This window comes from Monodelphis domestica, chromosome 8 (genome assembly GCF_027887165.1).
Source record: "Monodelphis domestica isolate mMonDom1 chromosome 8, mMonDom1.pri, whole genome shotgun sequence".
Classification (NCBI taxonomy): Eukaryota; Metazoa; Chordata; class Mammalia; order Didelphimorphia; family Didelphidae; genus Monodelphis; species Monodelphis domestica.
In genome coordinates, this window is record NC_077234.1 from 186,868,925 (window position 1) to 186,894,589 (window position 25,665).

At 38.9% G+C, this 25,665-nt stretch overlaps 1 pseudogene; it reads left to right on the forward strand.

The window, feature by feature from the left end:
* Positions 1-13,129: 13,129 nt before the first annotated feature.
* LOC130455967 (actin-related protein 2/3 complex subunit 1A-like) lies at positions 13,130-25,247 on the forward strand (annotated as a pseudogene).
* Positions 25,248-25,665: the final 418 nt, after the last annotated feature.

Genomic DNA, 25,665 nt, shown 5'->3' on the forward strand with positions numbered 1-25,665 from the left:
TGTGCCAGAAGGGGCTGCTCCCTTCCCCCTCTCCATGGTACCTGAAGACATTTCTCTCATCCCTTGCCTCTCTGACCAGTAGCCCAATGGGAGTGCTTCCTCCCTACCCTGTCTCTAGTAAGGGGGCAGCTCACATGCTGTGTGAGGGGAACAGTTTGGGCACTTGGTCTCTAAAAGGTTTGCCATCACTACCCTATCTATTGGTTCTTTCCCTATGGCTACCAACACATAGAAATATCTTCCATCAAAAAAGTGACATCATCATTACTATTCCCTCAAGCTATTAATACAATATTTCTCTTCCTTTTCTCAAACTCCTAGAAAAAGCTGGAATGTACCACATCCTCATCACCATCTACTCTTGGTTCAAAACTAAGCTCACCTTTCTCCAGGAAATCTTTCCTGACTCTTCCCAACTGCTAAGCCCTCTCTCCCTAATTCCCTTGTATTTATTTTGTTTTTTTTTCCTCTTCAAACATAAAATATAATCATCCCCAAAAGAATGTAAGCAGCCTGAGTTAGGTATCATCCCTTTGTACTTGTACCCTCAATTCCTTGCCCAGTGCAAGGTATGTAGTAGGTGGGTAATAAATCCATGTTGATTGGTTAATTGATGGATAAGACTCCCACACCACTGCATCACTGGAGCTGAGAATGAATCTGGAATAATGTTAACATGATTTGCAAAGTAGGGTCCTCAGCCTCTTCTTCCTGACAGCTTTTTCCCTATTTCATATCACTGGCTAACAGTGCCCTCTACTGTCTATTACAAACCTCCATTAACCAATGTGTGGATTCCTTTCAACTCATCACTTTTCATTGGTGATAGAGTTCAATTCAAATTTGTGCTTGAAGGAATTTCGAGCATCATAACAGAGATCTGCTGGGACTAGCTCAGAGGGACTATTATTAAATTTTCAGGTTAAGTATTTATACCTCAGGAATCAGCAGATTTAGGGCTGGATTGATTTTGCTGATTTTCTAGACTTAAGAAAATGTTAATGATGTATATTGAACTTAAGGTGCAGCCTACATGCTTTATTCCTGCTCCCCCCTCCATGTTTAATGGTTATGAAACATTTTCCAGTACATCCTTGATTTGCAGTAATTTTTTTGAGGAGGGCAGGGTTGTGGGATGAGGAGGAGGAACAGCACATAGAAATTTGTTGAAGTATCAGTTTCCTTGTTAAGAGGAAGAACACTTATTCAGGTACCACCTTATTCTGTGGACTTTTCTTTGGCCAGGTCAGCGCACATTGATCTCTAAGGGTTTTTTAAAACTTCAGAAAGAAAGTATTCTGTAGTAGAAAGAACACCAGCTTCAGAGTCCAAGAAGCTAAGTTTGAAGTGACGTCTATTACTTATCTCAGACAGCTAAGTAGTACAGTGGATAGAAGCACCAAGCTATCTTTTGGAGTTCAATTCTGGCCTCCACAACTTATTAAATGCGTGGCCCTAGGCAAGTCACTTAACCTTGTTTGCCTCCATTTCCTTGTCCGTAAAATGAGCTGCTGAAGAAAATGGCAAACCAATCTAGGATCTTTGCCAAGTAAATATCAAATGGGGTCATGGACATAACTGAAAAATGACTGAACAACAAGAAATCACATTCCCCATTATAGATCATAGTTTCCTCACCTGTAAAATGTGTAATGGAGAAAGTTTGTAGGTGGCAAAAGAAACCAGATCCAAGAGAGACAGCTGATGTTTAAGATTGGCTCCGAGAGAGGAGAGGGGATTTGGAGATTTTCCCCCTAAAGCCTTCCCTCCTCAGCTATGGCTATTCTCCCAGATTTTCTCTTGTCCCTCTTGTCCTCCTCCACTACTAGAGACTAAAATGTTTCTTCTTAGGAAGATGTCTTTCCCCTTGAAGCTGTTCACTCACACTTGATTCAAATTTGGGAAATGATAATTACTTTAATGTAAATTAATCCAGTTAGGATAATACAAAGGAATGGCTGGCAGGGAAAAGAATGGGAAAGGAAAATGGGGAAAAGGGGGTCTCTAACTAAACACCTTTTCCCTCCCTCTTTGAGTGGGGGGGGGGACTCAGGCTGTCAAAGCCTGAGAGATAGTCAGGTTGACTGACCCTGGGTTTGGCCCCTTGACCACAGTTCAGACCCAGGGCACCAGGAGCTGAGGTAAAGTCTCACAAAGACTTAAAATGCCTTTTCTCGGGTTTCCCTTCAGTAGTCTTTTCAATTGGGACATGTTGGGGGGAAGGATTTCCAGTCACAAGCAGGAAAAAGGTGGGTTACCCTGAGGAGAAAGTCTTAATCAGCCCTCTCTCTTCAGCTTCTCCAAACTGAGAGACCAACTGCTCTTCAGAAGGAACCTTCTGGCTTCTCAAGATTTCAGCCTCCTGGGGCCTCTCCTCTGATGGGGAGAAAGTTTCAGCCTGGTACTTTTCTTATGTGCCAGCCTCTATCATAAAGGAGGTGGGGTTAAATTAGATAATATATAATGTCCTGTCCAGGTCTAAATTCTATGATTTTATCTTGGTCCTAAAGCACTAGACATATGATTTATTACTTTTGGGGGGTATTTATTTTTTGGGGGTATGGTTTTTATGAGATTATTCCCTTACAAAAACAAATGATATAGAAATATGTTTCATGTAATAATACATGTATATCCCAGATTGAATTGCTTGTAAGCTCCAGGAGTGGGGAACAAGAAGGGAAGGAGACAATATGGATACTATAACCTTGGAAAACTTAAGTGGAAATTTGTTATTAAAATTAAAAAATAATTAATTAAAATGTTAAAATAAAAGGTGAAGATGATAATGTATGTTGGGAGAGTAAATAAAAGTATACAACTCCTATTTTGCCCCCTAGTTTTTCTTCAAAGCTCCTTTCAAACATTAATTTCTCCAGGAAATCTTCCTAATTTTAACCAGCTATCAAGAATCTAATAAGATAAAATTCAATAAGAATAAATATCAAGTCTTACTAAAAACCAACTTCAGAAGTCTAAAATGAGGAAAGCATGGATAGACAGCAATTTTTCTAAAAAAAGATCTGAAGGTATTAGATGATTGCAAGATTAATAGAAGCCAGTATTATGGTGAGACCATCTAAAAAAAAATGGATGCAATTTTGCACTGTATTAAGGGAGACAAACGTTTCAAAGAATAGTCAGATGATAATCGCATTATACCCTTCTCTTGTCAGACCTCATTTGGAGCACTGGGTTCAGTTCTCAGATCTAACAAGGATACTGATAAACTGGCAAGTGTACAGAAGACAGCAACAAGGATGGTGAAGGGACTTGATCCTATGAAATGTGAGTATAAGTTAAAAGAATGAGACTTGTTTTATTTCATGGGGATGGGCGTAAGGGACAGGATAGTAGCAATGTTCAAAGTATAGAGGAGGAATTAAACTTGTTCTATGTAGCCTGAGAAGATGGAACCTGGAGCAGTGGGGTGGAAGTTACAAAGTGGCCAGTTTAGATAATAACAGGAAAAAAAAACCTTTCTAATAATTATTTTGGCTTTGAGTCATTTTGGTCATGACTAATTATTTATAGCCCCATTGTGGGGTTTTCTTGGCAAAGATGCTGGAGTGGTTTTTCATTTCCTTTGACTCATTTTACAGAAGCGGAAACTGAGGTAAACAGGTTTAAGTGACTTGCCCAAGGCCATATAGCTATTAAATGTCTGGGGCAAAATATGAACTTGGGTCTTCCTGATCCCATGTCTGGTGCTCTATCCACTTTGCCTCCTAGCTAATAATTATAGCTGTACAAAAACAGAGTGGGCTGCTTTGACGGGTTTCCCTACTAGAAGTGTTCAAACAGGGGCTAAATCATCATTTACTGGACATTTTGGAATACAGATTCTTTTCACATATGAGTTGCATTAGATGTAGATGGCTGCTCTGTGTGTGTGTAGGCACGCATGCCAATACCTCATTAAAGCTGCCCATCTCCTCCCTCACTTTCTTGAATGACAACACCAACTTCTCTAGTTGTGCATCTTCCGGGTAGCAAGGATTCAGCCCTGTACAATGGAAAGATGGAAAGAGAATAGCTCTTATGTTTCTTCATTTGGAGTTTGTTGTCGTTTGCTCATGCTCATCCATGGTGGCATGAACCGCTCTATTGTCCTTTAGGTAAATCTCTACTTTATTTCCTTGGAAAGGCTACTATTCCATGACACTCATCTGGTCACCATCACCAAAAGAATATTGGTGTTGGGGGAAAAGGGGGGCCTTTGTTTCAAAAAGAAGTTTGAGCTTCCAAAGGCAAATTTCCCTAAAGCAATCCATCCCCCTTTGCTCCTTCTGTTCAATTCTGGGTATGGCTCATTTTTCATTTGCAGTGTCTTTCCAAGCTATATATATTGAAAGATCAACTTGATGGGGTTTTTTGAACAATAGGTATTCATCCACTTGTTTTTCCTGGGTAGAGAATTAGATTAAGCTCTTTTTTTTTTTAAACCATACCTTCAGTCTTGGAATCAATATTAAGTATTGGTTCCAAGGCAAAAGAACAGGCTAGGCAATTGGGGTTAAGTGACTTGCCCAGGGTCACACAGCTAGGAAATGTCTGAGGCCAGATTTGAACCCAGAACTGACCCTCTCCAGGCCAGACTATCTATCCACTGAGCCACTTAGCTGCCCTACACTTAATACTTTTGAAGTAGAAAAAATAACTATATAATCCAAATAGAGGTGAACTAGATAAATTCAACAGGTTAGAAAAGACCCTAGCTATCTATACAACTACCAACCACAAACACCTGCTCAGATAATGATACTCTGGGCCTTTACCAGCTCTCAAGCTTGATGTGGCTGCTATCTGCTAGATTACAGAATTCTGAGTTTGAAGCCTAACAGAATGATATTTTCAGAAATTCCAGAGACTGACTACTTTTAGCATAAGGGCTACTGGCAAGGGTGCTGGGTATGAGAATGCATTAAGTATGTGTTGGGATGCTTTTCTCTTCATATGGATGGGGAGAAGAAATAATTCCTCCTCACTTCTCTCCCTTCCCTCCTTCCTTCCTTCCTTCCTTCCTTCCTTCCTTCCTTCCTTCCTTCCTTCCTTCCTTCCTTCCTTCCTTCCTTCCTTCCTTCCTTCCTTCCTTCCTTCCTTCCTTCCTTCCTTCCTTCCTCCCTTCCTCCCTTCCTCCCTTCCTCCCTTCCTCCCTTCCTCCCTTCCTCCCTTCCTCCCTTCCTCCCTTCCTTCCTTCCTTCCTTCCTTCCTTCCTTCCTTCCTTCCTTCCTTCCTTCCTTCCTTCCTTCCTTCCTTCCCTCTCCCCAGGCTCAGAGCATAGTTTAAATAGTTTTCTGTGTCTGCCAACACATTTAATTGTTAAATTGATGTTTGTGAAAGCACAAAACATGGGAGCGTGGCAATGAAGAATAATAACAACCTCTAGGAGAATGGCTAGGTGGTACAGAGGTTAGAGTCCTGGGTATGGAATCAGGAAGATCAGTCTCCATAAGTTCAAATCCAGCCTTCAGACACTTACTAGCTGTGTGACCTTGGATGAGTCACTTAACTTTTTCTTAGTGGCTCTAGCAGGACTAGATTAAATATTCAAAGCTTTCTATGATTCTATATCTCACATCAAGCAGTGCTGGAAAGGCAAAGCAATGAATTAAAGAAAATTTAGTGACTTCTCAGAAAAAAGAAACATTCCACCACTGACCAAGTTCAATCGAACATTTAGTTGTCATCCAGGTTCCAGGAGGGATGACAACAATAATTGGTATTTATGAATCTGTTTAAAGTTTACAGACTGTTGATGCACATCATCTCATTTGAGAGATTCCTTACTCTACTACTTGCCTTTCACCAGATATTCCAACTGTTATGTTCCAGAGCTCTAAACATCTTTCCTTTATTCCCTGAAAATTCATGTTCTTTTTCTAAATTCTTTTCTTTTCTCTTTTAAATTTTACCTTCACCTTTGGAATCAATACTGCATATCGATTCCAAGACAGAAGTGTGGTATGGGCTAGGCAACTGGGATTAAGTGATGTGCCCAGGGTCACACAGTTAGGCAAGATTTGAACCCAGGACATCCCATCTCTAGGTCTGACTCACAATCCACTGAATCAATTCATTTTTTTTTTCATTCAGCAAAAATCCACCTTCTTTCCCTCTCACTCTTCCCTAAATGTTCTTTTCCTACCTCACTCAATGGACTCTGTCTTGAACTCACCTTAAGCCAATTGCAACTCCATAAATATATTCTTGAAATATTAATGACCTAAATATACTCACAGTTGCCTTGGGTTTCCTCAGTGTTGTTCCAGGATGTTCATTCACTCCTACTTACCAAGGGATCCCAAGAGACTCGGCTCATTGTATATGAACGAACTTTCTTTTCATTATATCCACTGAGTTAGGCTGCTCGGATGGCAGAGGAGTGGAATAAGGAAAGAGAATACAGTTAGAAATGTCTAGAATGACTTAAGGGCCCTGTCCTTGGTTAGAAACAAATTCTACCAGTCCGTGTGTTTGACCTTATCAGTTCAACTCAAGACTAATACGTTTTTTAAACCCTTACCTTCCGTCTTAGAATCAATACTGTTGAAGAACGTTAAGGGCTAGGCAATGGGGGTTAAGTGACTTGCCTAGGAAGGGTTTGAGTCCAGATTTGAACCCAGGACCTCCTATTTTTAGTTCTGGCTCTTAATCCACTGAGCAATCTAGGTACCCCCTGACTAATACACTTCTAAGAGGTTCCAGCCCCCTTTGTCTTACTCAATCTAAATCTATAAGGTTCCTAAGATCTGTGAGACAGCCAGTAGGTCAGGATGCTATTATCTGACTACAGCTAACTTTCTGAGGACAGTTACATGTGCAGCTTGATTTCCTTGGGCTCAACAAAGAACAGGATCCAGTAGCTGGCAATGAGGCAGACACATATATGCTGCCTTTTGCCTTCCTTGTGTATGGGAGTCGTTCAGTTGCTATATATTTACGACACACGTGCCATGTGCCAGGTACTCACTGCCTCTATCTTTGTTGTTCGTGCCCATCAGTGTGAGATTTTGTCTGTGCTCCTTGAAATGCTGAACCTGACAATCACGTCCATAATGTAAAAGCTAGATCCATCTGCACAGTTTGCTAATAATATTAAATCTTTCTACGTTTTTTACTACCTGTCTTAGTTTCCTCTAAGCTTCTCAAACTAGACTTTTCGCTCTATGCAGTCCAGTTACCCTTTTTGATTCCCTTCCTAAAGAGAGTCTTTAAACATTTGTCATGACTTATAAAAGCTTTTATTTTTAAAGGTGTCATTTTCACAGTGTCAGAGCTGGAAGGGACCTTAGAGACCACATAAACCAAATCCCTCTTTTTCTAAATAATTAATATGCAAGTGTTTATTAAGTGGTCACTATGTGCCAAGCACTGTCCTAGTTTCTGGGGATAAAAAGATAAAAATTGAAGCAGTCCTTGTCCTCAGGGAGCTTACTTTCATGTATGGAAAACAGTATATACAAATTCACTAAAGAGAAAAGGTAATTCGTTGAGGTGGGGAGTGGGAGAGAGGAGTGGGAATGCTGAGGGGAGCAGAAAGAGATAACAGGAAGCAAGAAATATTCCAACTCTCCCTCTATGGACAATAAGTAAAGAAGAGAAGTTTGGGAAGTGGTGAAACTGGTCCTAGGGAAGTGAAGGAATCCCTCAGGAGGTCATTTGCTCCTACGTTTATAAGATAATAGATTTAAAGGTATAAAAGTTCCTAAAGAAACCAAATCTAAGGCAATAGGGGACAAGAATTAAATTATTTGCTCAAGGTCACACAGTTAGAAAGTGGCAACTTGATGGCACGGATCTAGGACTATAAACATTAAATCTAGTATCCTCTGTATCACATCAATCCTTTCCCCTGTGTTCCAAATTGGAAATTTTGTTGGCTACTAATAGAAGTGAGATCATAGGCCTGGGAACAGATTGAGAAGGCAGCCTACTAATTGCTTCAGTTGCCACTATATCTAAATATTTTTCAAATTTTTTATCTTTTCTTCTTTTGAATTGAATACAAGAAGGTGGCAGTGGGAGAAGAGAATCTATTTTTCTAGGAAACCTTTCAGATTTTCTTCTGGTTTGAGTAGAAAAACTCACTGAACCTTTCAGCATTCAGAAGACTGGGTGAGGTGACATTTTGAATCTATTACTTAGCCCAAGTCTACTAACATGATGATCTGGGGAAACACACGGGACAATTACACAGATTAGATGGATGAAAGGGTAGCTAATAGTCCAATGAGCTCACATCTGAGTAACTCATTCTGTTGGAAGGTGAAATAAAAGGGATGAATGATGTAAACTAAAGGAAAAGAGAGAAAACATTTTGCACTACTATGTTTTTAGAAAACTTACTGTTTACACATTAAATAAAACCATTTCAAAGTGAAGTCAACAAGGTGAGCAAGATGTTGCCTCCAAGCTACTGGCATGACTGCCTGCCCTTTTGAATGGTTTTTATCCATGAAAAGGAACTGAATTCTTACTTCCATGTCCATCTAGTGAACAGGGGAAGAATAGGAACTCCACAAAAGGACTCATCCATGGTGGTCTTAGATGTAGAGCTTTGTAGGCTCTTTGTCTTCCTATGTGAAGCAGAGAGAAATAAGCAGAAGCAGGAAAACATTGCACACAGTAACAGTAATATTGTGACATGATCAACTGTGATAGACTTAGTTATTATCAGGAACACAGTGATCCAGGACAATCGTGAGGGACTTGTGGCAAAGAATTCTATCCACCTCCAGAGAAAGAATTGGTGAAGTCAGAATGCAAATGAAAATATACAACTTTTCAATTGTTTATTTGTGTTTGTGTTTTGAGGTTTTGATTTTACAAGATTACTCACTTACAAAAATAAATAATATAAAAATATGTTTTGCATGATATTATATGTATAAACGAGCTCAAATCTCCTGCCAGGACTAGGAAGGGGAAGTGAAGGGAGGGAGGGAGATAAATTAGATCATATAACTTAGGAAAACTTGGATGGAAATTTGTTACTACATGTAATTGGTAAGAGATAAAATAAAATAAAAATATATTGAAATAAATAAAAAGAAGACAAAAATCAAATGAACAAAAAATAGAAGAAATTGAAATATCTTATTGGAAAAAATAACATTGCCTAGAAAACACATCCAGAAGAGATAATTTAAAAATTGTTGTTCTAGGGCAGCTAGGTGGCTTAGTGAATTGAGAGGTAGGCCTAGAGATGAGAGGTCCTCCCTTCAAATCTGGCCTCAGATACTTCCCAACTGTGTGACCTCGGGCAAGTCACTTAACCCCCATTGACTAGCCCTTACTGCTCTTCTGCCTTAGAACCAGTATTTGTCTTAAGACAGAAGGTAAAGGTTTAAAAATAAATAAGTAATAGAATTAATGTAATACCTAAAAGTCATGCTTTAAGAAAAAAGAGCCTGAGCATCATATAACCAGAAATGATCAACAAGAAGTGACCAGATATTCTTGAACAAAGGGTAAAATACAAATTGAAAAAATCCACTGATCATCTCCTAAAAGATATAATAAAATGAAAACCCCCAGGAATATTATTAGTCAAATATCAGAACTGCCAGGCCAGAGAGAAAGTACTGCAGGCATCCTAAAAAAATCAATTCAAATTTCATAGAGTCACAGTCAGGATTACATAAGATTTAGAAGCTTCTACATTAAAGGATTAGAAGACTTGAAATATGATATTCAGGAAAGCAAAGGAGCTAGGGTTACAACCAAGAATTGTATATTCAGAAAAACTGAGTATAATTCTCCAGGGAGAAAATTAAATTCAAATGAAATAGAGGACTTCCAAGCATTCCTAATGAAAACACAAGAGCCAAATGGAAAAATTGCTGTCCAAATATGAATCTCAAGAGAAGTATAAAAAGGTAAACAGAAAAGGGAAAACAAGGGATTCAATAAGGTTAAGTTATTTACATTTCGATATGGATAGATGATACTTGCAGCTCTTAAGAACTTGATCACTACTACGGCAATCAGATAGACAGGGGACATGAGTGTAACTTGACTATAATGGGATGATTTTCCAAAACCCTCAACAAAATTAAGAGGTGAGAAAGAGGATTGCACTGGTAGAAGAGGGAAGGGAGAGAGAGAATGGGGGTAAATTAGCTAACATGAAGAGATGTGGAAAAGCTATTACAGTGGATGGGGAGGATGGCTAGGGAAGGGGGAAGGGGGGTTGGCAGGCAATGGTTGAACCTTACTCTTATTGGAGTTGCTCAAAGAGGGAAGAATATCCACACTCAACTGGTTATAGAAATTTATCTTACTTTATAGGGGTAGAGGGGAGAGGGATAAAGGAGACAGTGGAACTGATAGAAATGGGATGAATAGGGGAGGCAGTTGTCAGGAGCAAAACACTTGTGAGAAAGAAAAGATAGTATGGAATGAGTATTTATCATAAAAGGTATGATAGACAATGAAGTAATATCAGTACTACTACACCAAATGATAGAATACCCAAATGTTTTAAGATGTTAAATGAGTTACAGGAGGAAATAGACAGTAAAACTATACTAGTAGAGGACCTCAACTTCCCCTCTCAGAACTAGATAAATCTAACAAAAAAATAAACAAGAAAGAAGTTAAGGAGATAAATTAGAATTTTGGGAAATTAGACATAATAGATCTCAGGAGAAAATTGAATGAAAATAGAAAGTTATTTACCTTTTTCTCAGTGTTACATGGCACCTGCAGAAAAATTGACTATGCATTAGGGCAAAAAAACCCTCACAACCAAATGCAGAAAAGAAATGTTAAATGCATCCTTCTCAAATCACAATAAAATAAAAATAACATTTGACAAATGACTGTGGAAAGACACATTAAAATTAATTGGAAATCAATCTTACCTTAAAGAATGAGTTGGTCATAGAAGCAATCAATAAATTTCATTTAAGAAAATGTCAAGAATGAGACATCATAACAAAATATATGGGCTTCAGCTAAAGGGAAATTATATCTCTGAACACTTACATTAATAAAATAGAGATCTAAAAGATCAATGAATTGGGCTTACAACTAATGTCCCTTAGGGAGACAGTGGGTGGGAACAAAATAACCATCATTGACTTTTTATTGAGAACACTTTAAAAACCAAACATGACCCATGTTATTTAAAAGCTTTAAGTTTTGAACTTTGGATTGCATGTCAGTATGTAAAGACACTTAGACTATCTATCTGTTATCCTTTGTCTTTGATACCCAGAGAGCTGATCTCCTTTCTAATCATTCGTTTTCCAGCTAACATGTTTAATGTCATTTAGCATGCATGCATCATTTCTGTTAATATGTTGTAGCCTACGTACCTTGTCCCTATGTCTCTGTCACTCTTCTGGGTGATCTACAATTTATATTCTTTGGAGATTGTGCCATTCTCTGATTGTATAACCACATGGCATCATTCAAACAGTCATATTTAAAAAGATAGTTCTGTATGCTAATGTGAAAAGCAATGCAAATCCTATATAATTCCCACAATGGGTTCCAGCCTACGCTCTTCCTCATATTCAATTTCAGGTCCCATCCTTGTCTATCTTCAGGGTCTTATCTCAGACATGTATACCAATAGGCTGCCCTTCAAATTCCATGTCATAGTCTGCATGAATGAATTGCTGATAACAAGTGAGCAGTTCCATCACTGGAAACATAGCGTTCAACTTAATGGGATTCTATGCCTACAATGTGCCAAGATTTCCTGTGGAAGAGATTGCCACTCATTCTAAATGTGTTAATGGAAACAGGTGAGAAATAAATGAACAAACATAATAGTTTTTTTGTTTCTTGCCAGGTAGGGCTCCATTAACCAATACTTTTTTTTTTAATAATAGATGCTTGATTAAATTAAAGTGTCAGGCCAAAGTTTTTTAATGATTGGTTAAACTGGATGAGAATTTTTATCCATACATTATATTCATGGCTATCTCTGAAAGGCTTTTCATTAATGGCATTTTATGTAATTGTAAATATAGAAATGAAACAACCTAACTAGGAGATGGTTAAAGAGGGTTGTAAGAGAGAATGAAAGAAAGCAGGACTTTTGCAAAAGTGGCTAAAGACCAGGGTTTACAAAAGAGGGTCTGGCCACATGCATAGAACTGAAAGAGCTATTCTAGAATCTGGGGACTTCTTAAAACCCGACACCTTGAGACTCTTGGGGTCCTTTGTTCCCATTCTTCAGGGGGAGCAGAGAGGTGACTTTCTATTGGCGGTTCTGTCTAAGCCTGGGAGAAGGTGACTTACCTATTCCCTGAGAGCTGGAGGCTTCTGCCTTCCAGCTATCTGGAGATCCTGAGATCTGGTCCATCCCTGTCTCCAATTTCCATCTACCTGTGTTCCTGTAGGATCCTGTATCCTGAGAGTTTGCTGACTGAGAGAGAGAGAGAGAGCTGTCAGGATCCAGAGAAACCTGTCAGTGAGAAAAATCCAGCCATCTTGGCCTTTGGTGTAGAAGGGTGATCTCACCAAGAGATCAAGCTATTCAATATCTGAGGAACTTTTAACTCACCTACCAGTAATTTGGAGGACCACTAAGATGAGGCTATATAGCTAGTGTTGGGGTTTAGAGATAGATAGTGTAGAGAAAGGCAGCCAGAAGAACTTGAAGATGGCTTTGTGAGAAGCCCGTAGAAAGGAGGGAGGAGTATCCAGATTTATAGCTTAGGGACTCCTTTTCCTAGTTCTCCTCCCTTGCTCATTTACTTTGATAATAATAAACCCAATGTAATGTTTTAACAAGCTATAAACTAGTCAGATAGCTTCTTCTCAGGCCTGTCAGCCTGGTCTCCCAAACTGTGAAAACAACAAGTCTACAAACCTTCTATCCATCTTATCCCCCCCCCCCCCCAATATTTCAGTGTGCTGCACATTGATTCAATTCAATTAAGACTGGAAAGAGTGATGAATAGAAAGGCAGCTAGGTAGCACAATAAATACAAGAGACTTGGAGTCAGAAAGACCTGAATGTTTAAAGCCTGCTTCAGGACAGGGCAAGTATCTAGTCTGCATTCCTCGGGCCTCCAAAGTCTCTTGTTTGCTAGTAGTGAGGTTTGAGTTCCTGACCTTACGGCCTGGCTCCCATTGACTCTGTGGTGTCCACTCCTTCAATCTCCAGATGTGGGCCAAAGCCAAAGCTACAGCAGACACAGCTGCTTCCACAGCCCTCTGCTTGCAGATTCCAGTGATATCCCCTGGGATTCAGACTCCAGCAAACAAGGTGAGGTTGCCAGTCCTGCTCCCCACTGGCTACCTTGTAGATTCATTTGGTTTGCTCTCTTCATGCCCCAGAACCTAAAGGTTATAGGACTGAGGCCAGGTGAGAGAAAAACCTTCCTCCCTGGTTATCTCTGGATGTTCAACATCACTCCTGACTCCTCTCTGTTTTTGCCACTTTTAGCTTTTATTCTGTGGAATTATTTTTGGATTGTTTGCTATTAGGAGGTTTTATTATTATTATTACTATGATTATTAGGAGGTTAAGAAAGCTTCACACCCTCTTCCACCATCTTCCCACAATGTATCCCCTATTATATAAATGTTAGCTATTATTATTGCAAAAATATTGGAAGAACTTTATGAAATAATAAAGTTGGATCAAAACATCCCCTCAAAAATTGTCATAATCTTTGTTGATTGATTGATTCATTCTCAATTTCTTTTCTTCTTATATGGTCATAGTAAGTATTTCACTCTTCCAGATTTCTCTTTTTTACTTTGCATTATTTCATAGTTATTCCAGAATTTTTATAATCATCATAATAAATAAAATAATAAGTAATACTTACATAGCAATTTAAGGCTTGCAAAGCAAATGAGAATGAATGGACCATCAAAGATTGTGACTAAACCTTTTTTTTTTTTAATAACCCTTACCTTCCATCTTGAAATCAGTTCTGTGTATTGGTTCTGAGGCAAAAGAGAGGTAAAGGGCTAGGCAATGGGGGTCAAGTGACTTGTCCAGGGTCACACAGCTAGGAAGTGTCTGAGGTCAAATTTGAACCCAGGACCTCTCATCTACAGGCCTTTCTCTCAATCCACTGAGTCACCCAGCTGCACCCAATGACCAAACTTTTGAAAAGACATTCAGTACCAGCTGAGTGTGATTCAAAGTGAGTGAGTTTCTGAGAATAGCATTGTTGACTGACATGACCTGCCTTCTCTTTCTTGGGATGGCCCATGTTTCTTGAGGCTGATAAAGAACCAGAGAGAATGACTGAAAAAAGCATGTCAATATTGAATGCATTGGAAACAATCTAGTAAAACATAGATAATTACTTAACAGATTGAATTGGTTGTGATTGTTTTCAGTATTCACTTTTCAATAAGGAAAAGGGTAGAGACTGGATCTGTGATTTCATTGGGAGCTTTTAGTGAGGAACTCTCTTCTGCAATACAAGGTTACACCTTCACTTTATTCATAGGGAGTCCCCTAGAACACGGAGGCCTAAGTGACTTGTCCAGGGCCACACAACCATTGTGTGTTAGAGAAGGAACTATTACCCAGGTCTTCCTGGCTCTGAGGCCAGCTTTCTGTTTATTATGCTATACTGCCTAAGTTTTAAATGAATTATCTAATTAAAAAATCCATTGAGCTATGTCACTCATTTTTCTATCAAGCCCAACTTTTGTGATCCCATCTGGAGTTTTCTTGGTAAAGAGAATAGAGTAGTTTTCCCTTTTCCTTCCCCAGCTCATTTTCTACATGAGGAAGCTAAGGTAAATAGGGTTAACTGTCTCCACAATCACACAGCTAGGAAGGATCTGAGGCCAGGTTGGAACTCAGAAAAATTAATCTTTCTGACTCCGGGTCCAGCACTCTATCCACTGTGCCACCTAGCTGCCCCTATTAAGCTTTCTGGGAGGCAAAATGAAGAGAAAGAGCCATGGAAGATTTTGTGCACAGAATTTGGCTCCAGTTATACCCTCTCCCCCCAAAGGAGTGGCAGCCTGATATTTTAGGATGTCTAGTAAATAACACCCTGTGCCCTATCCCAAGCATTTGGATAATTGCAATCTGTCCAGGCTAATTTGGGGTGTGAGAATTTTGGAAGAATGTCAAGCACTAGAGAAAAGATTCTGGAGCTCCCATGTAATTCCCCAGAGTGATTCTTAGCTGGAAATAATACAGTTGAGCAAGGTGCATGTCTCCCAATTGGACAAAACTCTTGGCTGAACATCTAGAAAGTTTAGGAAAGACTGGGTGTCTCCATTCCACCTTCAGCTCCATTTGCATCCTTGCTTGCCATTCTTCCGTCTACCCTCAAATTCTTAGAAGCTTGAGAAGAAGCAGCATTGAGAACAATAGCTTGTTGGACCAGAAGTTGTACTATGGATAAACAGAGTGGTGAGTGGGATATATGAGGTGTTCAGGGAGGTCTAGCACCTCTGGTGTAAGAGCTTGCCAGACCCTGCTCAGGACTGCTAATCGACCTTTGGTGTCCACCTCCCACCTACCTCTCACCTATGGCTCCAAGAAACCGTAGCATGTGCAGTAGTCCCACCCAGGATTGGTAAAACCATCCTGGCAGGTGGGCTGAGGGTAACAGGTAGGTCTCAAACACACCAGTGAGTTAGGGGGTTGTCTATCCCAAGCATATGATGGAGACTTTCATTTGAAGATATTTTATTTTCCCAATTACACGGAATAACAATTTTCAACATATGTTTTCTGAAATTATATGAAGACTTCTCATGGTAGAATAACTCATCCCAATGTCCATGAAGGCAGCTGAAGCAGGAACAGTGGCGCCTGGTCAGACATCGAGGGCACCAGGGTCATCCACTGCATCCTGGGCTGTTACCAAGGCCATGACTTTTTCTCTTGCCATTAGACTTTGATGACTCTGGAAGACAGCGTGAGGTTGATAGCTTTGTGCAAACTTGCCTCACTTAAATCCATGACTTAAGTCAAGACTTCATCCCATGATGTCACTGACGCTCTTCAAAAATGAAGGACCACCACCAACAATACCGTCTCATCAGTTGAGCACTTTTACTCTGAGTGCAGCTCAAAGTTTCTGGGACATAATGTCTTTCTTGGTCACTGGAGTGATCCCTCCCTTCCCTTACTTGAGGCTGCCTCTGACCAAGTATGGCTTCATGTTGCTTTGGGCTTGTCATATAGATTCCGGAGCCTCAAGAGGTCGGAATGAAGATTCCCCTCTCAAGGAAGTGAAGCCAAACATGACTTACTATGATTGGAAAACCAAGGTTTCTGGAATATATAGAAGGAGCCCGAGCTCAGAGATTTGATAGGCAGACTGCTCAGAGAGAGACAGCATAAAGCAATGGATAAAGCACTGGTCTTGGAGTCAGGAAGACCCAAGTTCAAATCTCACCTCATATACAAGGCAAGTCACTCTGTCTCTTGGTTCCTCAGTTTCCTCATCTGCAAAATGAGGGGCTAGAAATACTGCTGATGACTCTTCCTAAATTCAAGCTGGGCTCAGATACTTACTAGCTATGTATCCCTGGGCAAGTCACTTCACCCCATTTGACTGTTTCTTCATCTGTAAAATGATCTGGAGAAGGAAATGGCAAACCACTCCCAGTATTTCTGCCAAGAAACCCCCAAATAGTCATGAAGAGTCAGGCAAGGCTGAAATGACTGAATAGCAGATAGCCTCTAAAATCCCTTACAGCTATAAATGTGTGATGCTATAAATCTCGGAGGAGGATGAGGGAGGCAGAAGGATCCGTTTTACGAAGAGACCAGCTGAGGCACAAACATAAAGGGAGATTCACTTGACAAAATTAGGAGTATAGCCTGTGATTAGAGAATATATTAAAATGTGATATGATATCTTAATATGGTTGAAGTTTTTTTTTTTTCCTACATGAGCTGGGAGAGCAGTGACTGACAGTGTTATTTGTGAGATTGGCTCTGGGTGTGTTTGGAGCACCACTCTAGGCTCTGAGAAATGCTCCCTAATGCCCCATTAGTGGCAGTGATACCACAAAATGCAGCCTGACAGAAAGAGCTGAGGAGGGTCCTAAATCAGCTGTGGGGATCCCATCCAAATGGAGGGAACCAAGCCCTTCATTTTAAAAACAGACAGCCTCAGGGTTAAAGTTTTTACTCTGCTTTCCTGGAGGGTTTTAAGTATATTATATAATATGGCTTTGAAAGCTACCCAGGAAGGGCATGAAAAATTACCATGATAATAGCTGTCCTTGTAGTAGCATGCCCATTTCACAGAAGAGGAAACAGAGACAAGCAGGTTAAGTGACTTGCCCAGGATCACACAGCTTCAGGCATTTAGTCATATAGCTATATGACTTTGGGCAAGTCATCTAAACTTCAATAAATTCAGTCATCAGTTTTCTCATCTGTGAATGCAAGTAATAATGGCATCTACCTTACTTAGTTGAGAGAATCAAATGAAGAAACATGCAAATGCTTTGCAAGTCTTCAAGTGCTTTATAAATGTCAGCTGTTCTTATTATTACAAAATACTGGAAGGACTTCATGAAATAAGGAAGCTGGTACAAAGCATCGCTTCAGAAGTTCAGTCCTCATCTTCGTTGGTTCCTTACTTTTCTCCTTCCCTTGTCATCATTGAGAGCCCATCCTGACTTCAAGCTCAGTCCTCTATCATGCTTGCCGCTTAACTGAGAATGCTTTTAAATAAGACCTGTTCATTTCATTGAAGTGCTGATATTAATGTAAAGATTCATGCATTTCTTCAAAAAGAGCCCAACAAAATTCAGCTTCTTAGAGAAACTCATGTTACAGACAGATTTTACGAGTTCAGGAGGCTCTTGCAAAGGGAATAAGGATGCTACTTTGTGAGGAACCCGGGGGCCTCTCGTTCCCTCTGGGAGCCTTCCCCCATGAAGACAGCCCAGGGGCCTCATTCCTTTGGCATGTGTGCTACTGCACCTGTTAGGCTGGAGTGGAATCACAGCCCAGAGGACATCAAGTCCTCTTCTGGTTCTTTTTGGCTCGAAGCACTGGCAGCCGTTTCTGGTTCTCACACCTCTGGAATCACGGATCCGGAGAATATTTCTCTGAACACTCTTGACAGGCCCCGTGGCACAGAATGAACTGGACAAAAAGCAGAGCAGGGGAAGGAATGCAAGTAGAGCATCAGCTTTTAATGACCAAATACCCATAGCTCCGGCTGCCAGTTCTCAACTCTTTGGGGGATGGGTCATCGAAGGCCCTCCTTGGACCTGTTTTTCAGAATGAGCTCCTAACTCAGGGGACTGCTCTTCCAGCATTTTTGCAAGTTTTAGACAATTGTGTGTGTGTGTGTGTGTGTGTGTGTGTGTGTGTGTGTGTGTGCATGTGCTTTTTTAAACCCTTACCTTCTGTCTTAGAATCAATACCACGTATTGGTTCCAAGGCAGAGCTCCTTGGGCCAAGCAATGAGGGTTAAGTGTCCCAAGGCCCCACAGGCAGGAAGGGTCTGAGGTCAAATTTGAACCCAAGACCTCCTGTCTCCAGGCCTGGCTCTTTATCCACTGAGCCACCTGCCAATGCCCTTAAACAATGTTTTGGTGGAGGGAACAGATGCAAACTATGACTCTATGGTCCTAAAGGTAGCAAAGGCTGAAGGCAATAAAAGGAGGCTTTAAAACTGTTTCGGGCACAACAGAAAAATCAAAGCAGAAAAATGACAATATCTTGGAGTCCATGTGATGGTGGTATTAGATAATAGGCAGGAGTAAGCACCAATCACCTCTTGTTTCACATATATTTTCTCTCCCAAGAAAGAGAATCTCCAGACTAGCAAAAAGAGGGCAAAAATGATTGCCAGAGCTTTGAAGCCCAAGAAAAGTGGACTGAGAGAAGACAACACCTGCCTTACACCACAGAATTAAGATCACCAGGCCAGGATACTGAAAGAACTGGTAGAGTTAAGTCAGCCAGTTAATAAGCATTAACATTTTTTTATTATTACTTTATTTTATTTTTAAATTTATTTCCATTTTCATAATTATACATTATATAGAAACATAATAAATTATATAAATGCAATACAATAAATAAAATTATATTAGGGATAAATATAAAAATATAATTCATATTTTAAATTTTATTTTTATTATTATATTAAGGAGCTTATTGTATGTCAGGTGGGGTATAAGTACTGTAGATACCAAGACAAAAACCAATTCCTATTCTCAAGAAGTTCACAATCTAATGAGGGAAACAATGTACAAACAACTATGCACAATGAGTGTATATACAAGGATAGACTGGAGATAATCTAAAGGCCTTTTAGTGCAGCCTCCATGTGATTATTTTTATTCTGAACTTGACAAGAACAAAATAAAATAAACATTTCCATATGTAAAGGGGAAAAAAGATTATATATAAAACTTTGAGCCTATGATATGGATAATCTCCTTTTCCTTTTAATTACATAAGAAATTTAACATGTAACTTTTGAAGCTGTCCTGCTTGTTGGTGATTCCTTCTGACTTCTCTTATGTGCATTAAAAAAAAAACTACTTTGAGAGCCATCTTTTATTTCTTCTTCTATGCTTTTTTTTCTTTTTTGGACAATCCTATCGCTCGTCTGCTTCTTCCTACTTTCAGTGAAAAAGAAAAACCATCATTTCTTTCTCATGGTAACATGGCTGGTCATCAGTTCTCTGTAGTTACAGTTTGTCATTTTATTGAATGTAGTTTTCAAGAGCCTTAAAGTTGTTTTTCTAGATAATGTATTAGTATTGTATAAATACTAATTATTTGTTATTTTATTATATTTTATATAACATATATATTATATTATATTAATTATTATATTATTATATAAATTATATATATATAAATAAATACTTGTTCAATACATATCAATTCACATATATCCCTCAAATGTCTGAGAAAGTATGCCTTTCATAATTTTTAATGGTGTTTCCTGCTCTTTTACAAATAGGAAAACTGAGGCCAAGAGAAGTAAAGTGAATAATTACTCAAGGCCACTGAGGTAGAAAAGCATCTGAGGCAGATTTGAACCCAGGGTCTCTGACTCCGGTCAGTGCTCTTTTCACTGTACCTCAAAGAGGCATGATTAACATTGCTATTAATCAAGGCTATTATAAAGGAAATCCCTGTTAAGGAATTCCTTGGGCTATACAGTTTCTTCTGCGTATCCTTAAGCCTCTGGGATGCTGTGGAATTTCCTTACTGTCTGACTTGAGCTGAGTTATTAGCCTTCCTTCATTTTCTTTGTAATTCTGGACAATGAAGCATTATACTATACCCTACTAATGGCATCCCAGCCATAGGTTCAGACTTATACCTCACCTTTAAGAAGGAGAAAATGTCAGGCAATTAAAATTCTAGACAGTGGAAATAGATCAAGAATAAGGTCTTGGACCAAAAAACCTTCAGAGATAGAAAAGACCTCAGAGTTCATCTACTGCAACTCCATCGATTTACAAATGATAGTCACTATTTTGAAGAATGGTTCTCAGTATGGATGTAGTGATGATCTTGTATATCCCCAAGAATCTCAAAGTATGTTGAAAATTTCCAAAGAAAACTTGAATTTTAATTCTAATCCATTTAATTTTTTATTTAAATTCATTTCATTTTAAATCAATCAACTAACCTAACCAATTTAATTAAATTAGCCAAATCAAGCAACTTAATTAAATTAACAAAATGAAATAATTACATTTATGTTTAATTAAATAAATTTTTATTCAATTCCACAGCCTTTGGGGGTGGGGAGGAGGGAGCAGTACTTCAGCATTCTCTTGAGATAGATCACAGCCTGTCATTTACTTAGTAAATGGTTTCATCAATTTCTGTAGCCAAAAAATTCATCATCCCATGCCCATCATAATTCTATGGAATCCTAGGAAGGGCCTTGAGAATTATCCTGTCCCTCTCTTCTCCTGAAAGACCACATGTAAAGCATCTTAGAAGAAACCCAATCAAATCTACTTGATTGTTTGACAGTTCTCTTTGTTGGGAAGTTCTTCTAACTAATCTCAATTCCTCATATTTCACTTTGCTGGAAAGATCTGCAGGGACTGATGCAAAGTGAAATATGCAGAACCAGAAGAACATGGTATACAATAACAGCAATGTTGGATGATGATTTTCACATTGATGATTAAGACTCTGATCTTACAACAATTACCAGCATGGAAATGTGTTTAGCATGACAATAAAAAATGGGGGGGAAAGTAGGGGGAAAGGAATAAAATATATTATTTTACTGTTAAATTGTTTTTCCTTTTGTCTTATTAGTATGCTTCATGTTACTCTTTCTTCAATAAAAACTGACACCACAGTCCTTCATAATGTGAGAAGACATTATGAACTCACTACTCAGCCCGCAGGTCCCTCTTCTAGGAAAGAGTTTCTTTAAAGTTACTGGAAAGAGAAAAAGGTAAATCATAGGCACCTACACAGTCCGCGTCCAAGGGAAGTATTTGATTCTTTACTTATTAAATGTCTGCTCCCCTATACACCATAGTTTAATTCAGTCTTTTTGCCCAGAGTAATCCACAACACCCAAATTCTGTGAATTTTTTTCCATGGTTTTGGGGGTTTCACTACTACTTACATTTCTTTGGTTCACCTCGAGCCCCCAACAAATCTATCTGTCTGTCTGTCTGTCTGTCTGTCTGTCTGTCTGTCTGTCTGTCTCTGTCTCCCTCTCTCCCTCTCTCTCTCTCTCTCTCTCTCTCTCTCTCTCTCTCTCTCTCTCTCTCTCTCTCTCTCTGTCGCTTTCTCTGTCTCTCCATCTTTTTTCTCTTCCCCAACCCACTCAGCTGTGAAGTTGGTATTTGGACATTATGTCCCAGTATAACTCATTCTCTCCACAAAATCATATCATGAATCAGTTTTCTCCAAAGGATGGGCTTTGACTCTATGGCAGTGACACTTAGAGTGCAAATTTCACAGCATGGATAATTGCAACATGCACCATAGATCTTATTACATTATTGTTCTCTCTAAATCACCCCCATCCTTTCAAACTTCCTTATTTCTGTTAAGGGCACAGCTCTGCTTCCAGTCACTCAGGATTATAATAATCTCAGCAAGCAAAAGTTGTCAACTTTTGTCTTTTCTACCATATCTCTCTTTCATCTTTCATTTCTCTTATACAACCATCATCCTAGTTCAGGCCTTTATTATCTCGTCTGAACTTTTGCTTCAAGACTCCCTGCTAGCCAATTCATCATCCACCGATATGCCAAAGTGATTTTCCTAGAACATCTTCCTTACCATGTCATTCACTTATTCAATAAACTTTGGTGACTTGCTGTTGACTCTAGGATCAAAATACAATTTCATCTTCATTGTATCCTCTTAAAATCTTCTATTTCTGCATGTTTTATAAGGACATAAGTATTAGTACAGTAATATGTATTTATACTTTATAGAAGGGACTGGACTTGTGATTTCAATGACATAGAGTGGGCATTCATGGATATGGAAACTCCCATTAATGTATGTTAGCACATTCTCTACAAGTTATAGTCTTGGAGAGTAGCCCAAAGTCACTGAGAGGCCAATTGACTTGCCCAGAGTCACCAAGTAAACTTTGAGCTCCTTAAGAGAAGAGACTATATTTTGCCTTTCTTTGAATCACCAACACTTAGCACAGTGCCTAGCACTTAGGAGAGCCTTAATAAATGTTTATTGCCCTAAATGACAGTCAATGTTAATCAGAGCCAGGACTTGAACCAAGTCTTCGTGCCTCTGAGACCAACTCTCTAACCACTAGTCTATGGCTGTTTCTATATAATTCATAAGTAAATATATATATATATTTTTATATATATATATGTTGGGGGTACATGATCCAAAAAGTTTAAAGACTACTGGCCTCCATCAAAGTCTTCTCCCAAGAGCAGAGTTTTGATCAACATCAGTGATATCCTTTTTTGTGATTCTTTTGATTAACAATAATGTTTATGTTCATTGTGCCTTCTGTTATTATCCAGTTAGTCTAGGGGATATCTAGAAACCAAGATCAGTGAGGTAGGAGAGCTCTTAGGGTACAACAGACAGGGGGAAATACAAAACACATATTTTAATATGACTTTTAATGGAAATTTCATATAGTTGCACAGAAGTAACTAGGCAGATAGGGAGCGCAGTGGGTAGAGCACTGGTCTTGGAATCTTCATCTTCACAAGTTGAAACCCAGCCTCAAACACATACTAGCTGTGTGACCCTGGGCAAATCACTGAATTCTGTTTTCATTAGTTGCTCATCTGTAAAATGAGCTGGAGAAGGAAATAGCAAACTATCAATATCTTGGGCAAGAAAATTCTAAAATGAGGTCATGAATCAGATAAGATGGAAACAAACACAGAAGTATTTGCTGTTACATCAGAGTTAGGAATTTCAGTGTAAACACTCCCTTGATAACAATCTATGACTTAATAAATGAAATCCCAAGAAATTGCCTGAGATTGACAGATGTTAAGTGACATACATTAGCTAGTAAGGGTCATGGGTCACATTTGAAAACAGTTCCTCCTCACTCTACCGACTTTTTGATAATTATAGATTTTAAATTCTAAACAATTATACTTTCCATAGCATGTAGATATTTACTTATTGACAGCATATTATATATTTCATAGAGAAGAATCAAAAACTCTGTTAAGAAAGTAAAGGGATCTAGAGATGGGAGGTCCTAGGTTTAAATCTGGCCTCAAACCCTTCCTAGATGTGTGACCCTGGGCAAATCACACCCAATTGCTTAGCCCTTACTGCTCCTCTGCCTTGGAACCAATACAATGGATTTATTCTAAAACAGAAGGTAAGGGGTTCTTTTAAAGAAAGAAACCAAGAGAACAACAGAAAAAGGAAGAAAGAAAGAAAGAAAGAAAGAAAGAAAGAAAGAAAGAAAGAAAGAAAGAAAGAAAGAAAGAAAGAAAGAAAGAAAGAAAGAAAGAAAGAAAGAAAGAAAGAAAGAAAGAAAGAAAGAAAGAAAGAAAGAAAGAAAGAAAGAAAGAAAGAAAGAAAGAAAGAAAGAAAGAAAGAAAGAAAGAAAGAAAGAAAGAAAGAAAGAAAGAAAGAAAGAAAGAAAGAAAGAAAGAAAGAAAGAAAGAAAGAAAGAAAGAAAGAAAGAAAGAAAGAAAGAAAGAAAGAAAGAAAGAAAGAAAGAAAGAAAGAAAGAAAGAAAGAAAGAAAGAGAGGATGGGACAAGGAGAACTAATTTTCAGACTTTTCTTATAGTAAACAAAGACCTTGTCCTAGTTCTGGTCTAGAAGCTGAAGTTCATTTCAGAAAGACTGTTGCCAATCCCTTTACTTTCTGCTTGGGCCCTCTCTTCTTCAATTTCTAAGGTCCAGTCTTACATCCCATAGACTAAGGCCTGTAGAGCAGCAGCAGTTCTCAGACTTTTTGGCCATGGGACCCCATTATGCCCCCATTGTGTGTGCTAAAAAGTTATTGAGAATTCCCTCAAAGAGCTTTTGTTTGTATAGGTTATATCTAACCACATTAGAAAGTGAAACATCTTAGTATTATTATGAAAATAATTTTGGTCTCACAGATTTCCCCTAAAAGGACCTCAGAGGTCTGACAAGACTTTGAAAACCAAAGCTGTAGAGGATACGGCCCATCCTACACCCTCCTTTTCACTGTATTTACTAAGCATTATGATAAATTTGCTGTGGGTAATGGAACTCAATTGATCTGTGTGTGCTACTTTGAGTGTGCAAATGACTGGTAGGTGAGCAAACACGATTGAAAGGCCAATTCATTTGACTTTCCTTAATTTGGACCATCACTTCGCCAGTGTTTTACTGGCCACTAGATTTTATGTCTTCAAGTGTAAGAGAAGGTCTACCTACGTTAAAGAAGTTGATGAAAAGCTGGCCAGTATTGCTCCATGGGATAGCTACCAAGATAATATTTGGTCAGCTGATGTCAAAATTTGGTGGTAACAGAAGTGGGTGATTGGGGTCAGTTTCTTTGCCAATGGGAACTGCTTGGCTTGGGTCAGCCATGGTAGTGCTGTCCCAGCTGCCAGTGCCTACAAAAATCTGATGACTTCAGTTGAAAGTGTTCCTCTCACTGCTGAGGGTATCACTTCTCTCTGAGAATAGATTCATGACTGCTGGCCATGACTGCTGCATTCCTTTGACCTTTGTCTCCAGAGCAGACATTCCCAAAGAAGGCATCCAGTCTAATATATAATATCTCTGCTAAGGAACGCTCCTACCACCTGAAAAAGAAGGTCACTGTTGGCCATGGCAACACTGCTCCGCACATGCCACACCAAAAACAGTATCAGGCTTAAAAGTCTTCAGTCCAGCACCTATGAATCATGTGAATCTGTCTAATTTGATGGTAAGACTTGGACTAAATGCAGTTCCAGTATTTGCATGAAGATGGGAAAGAGCCTTCTGTAAGAAAACACTGAGAAAACATCCCTGGCAGATGTTTTAGTTTAGTTTAGTTTTTTTTAAACTAATTTGTGAATGTTTGGTTTAAAAAACTCAGCAGTGATTTTTTTGATTGTCTATTTCATTTCATTCTTAATTAAAAGCTTTAAATAGTTTATCATGGGAGGTTGTCAGAATAAATTAGAGGGGACTATTAAATAAATTGTCTGCTAGAATTTTTTTTAATAAATGGAGAACAGAAGTATCTAAAGCTGAATTTAAACTCTTCCTGAGTCTAGACCTAGTATTCCATCTACTGTTACCTATTTTCAT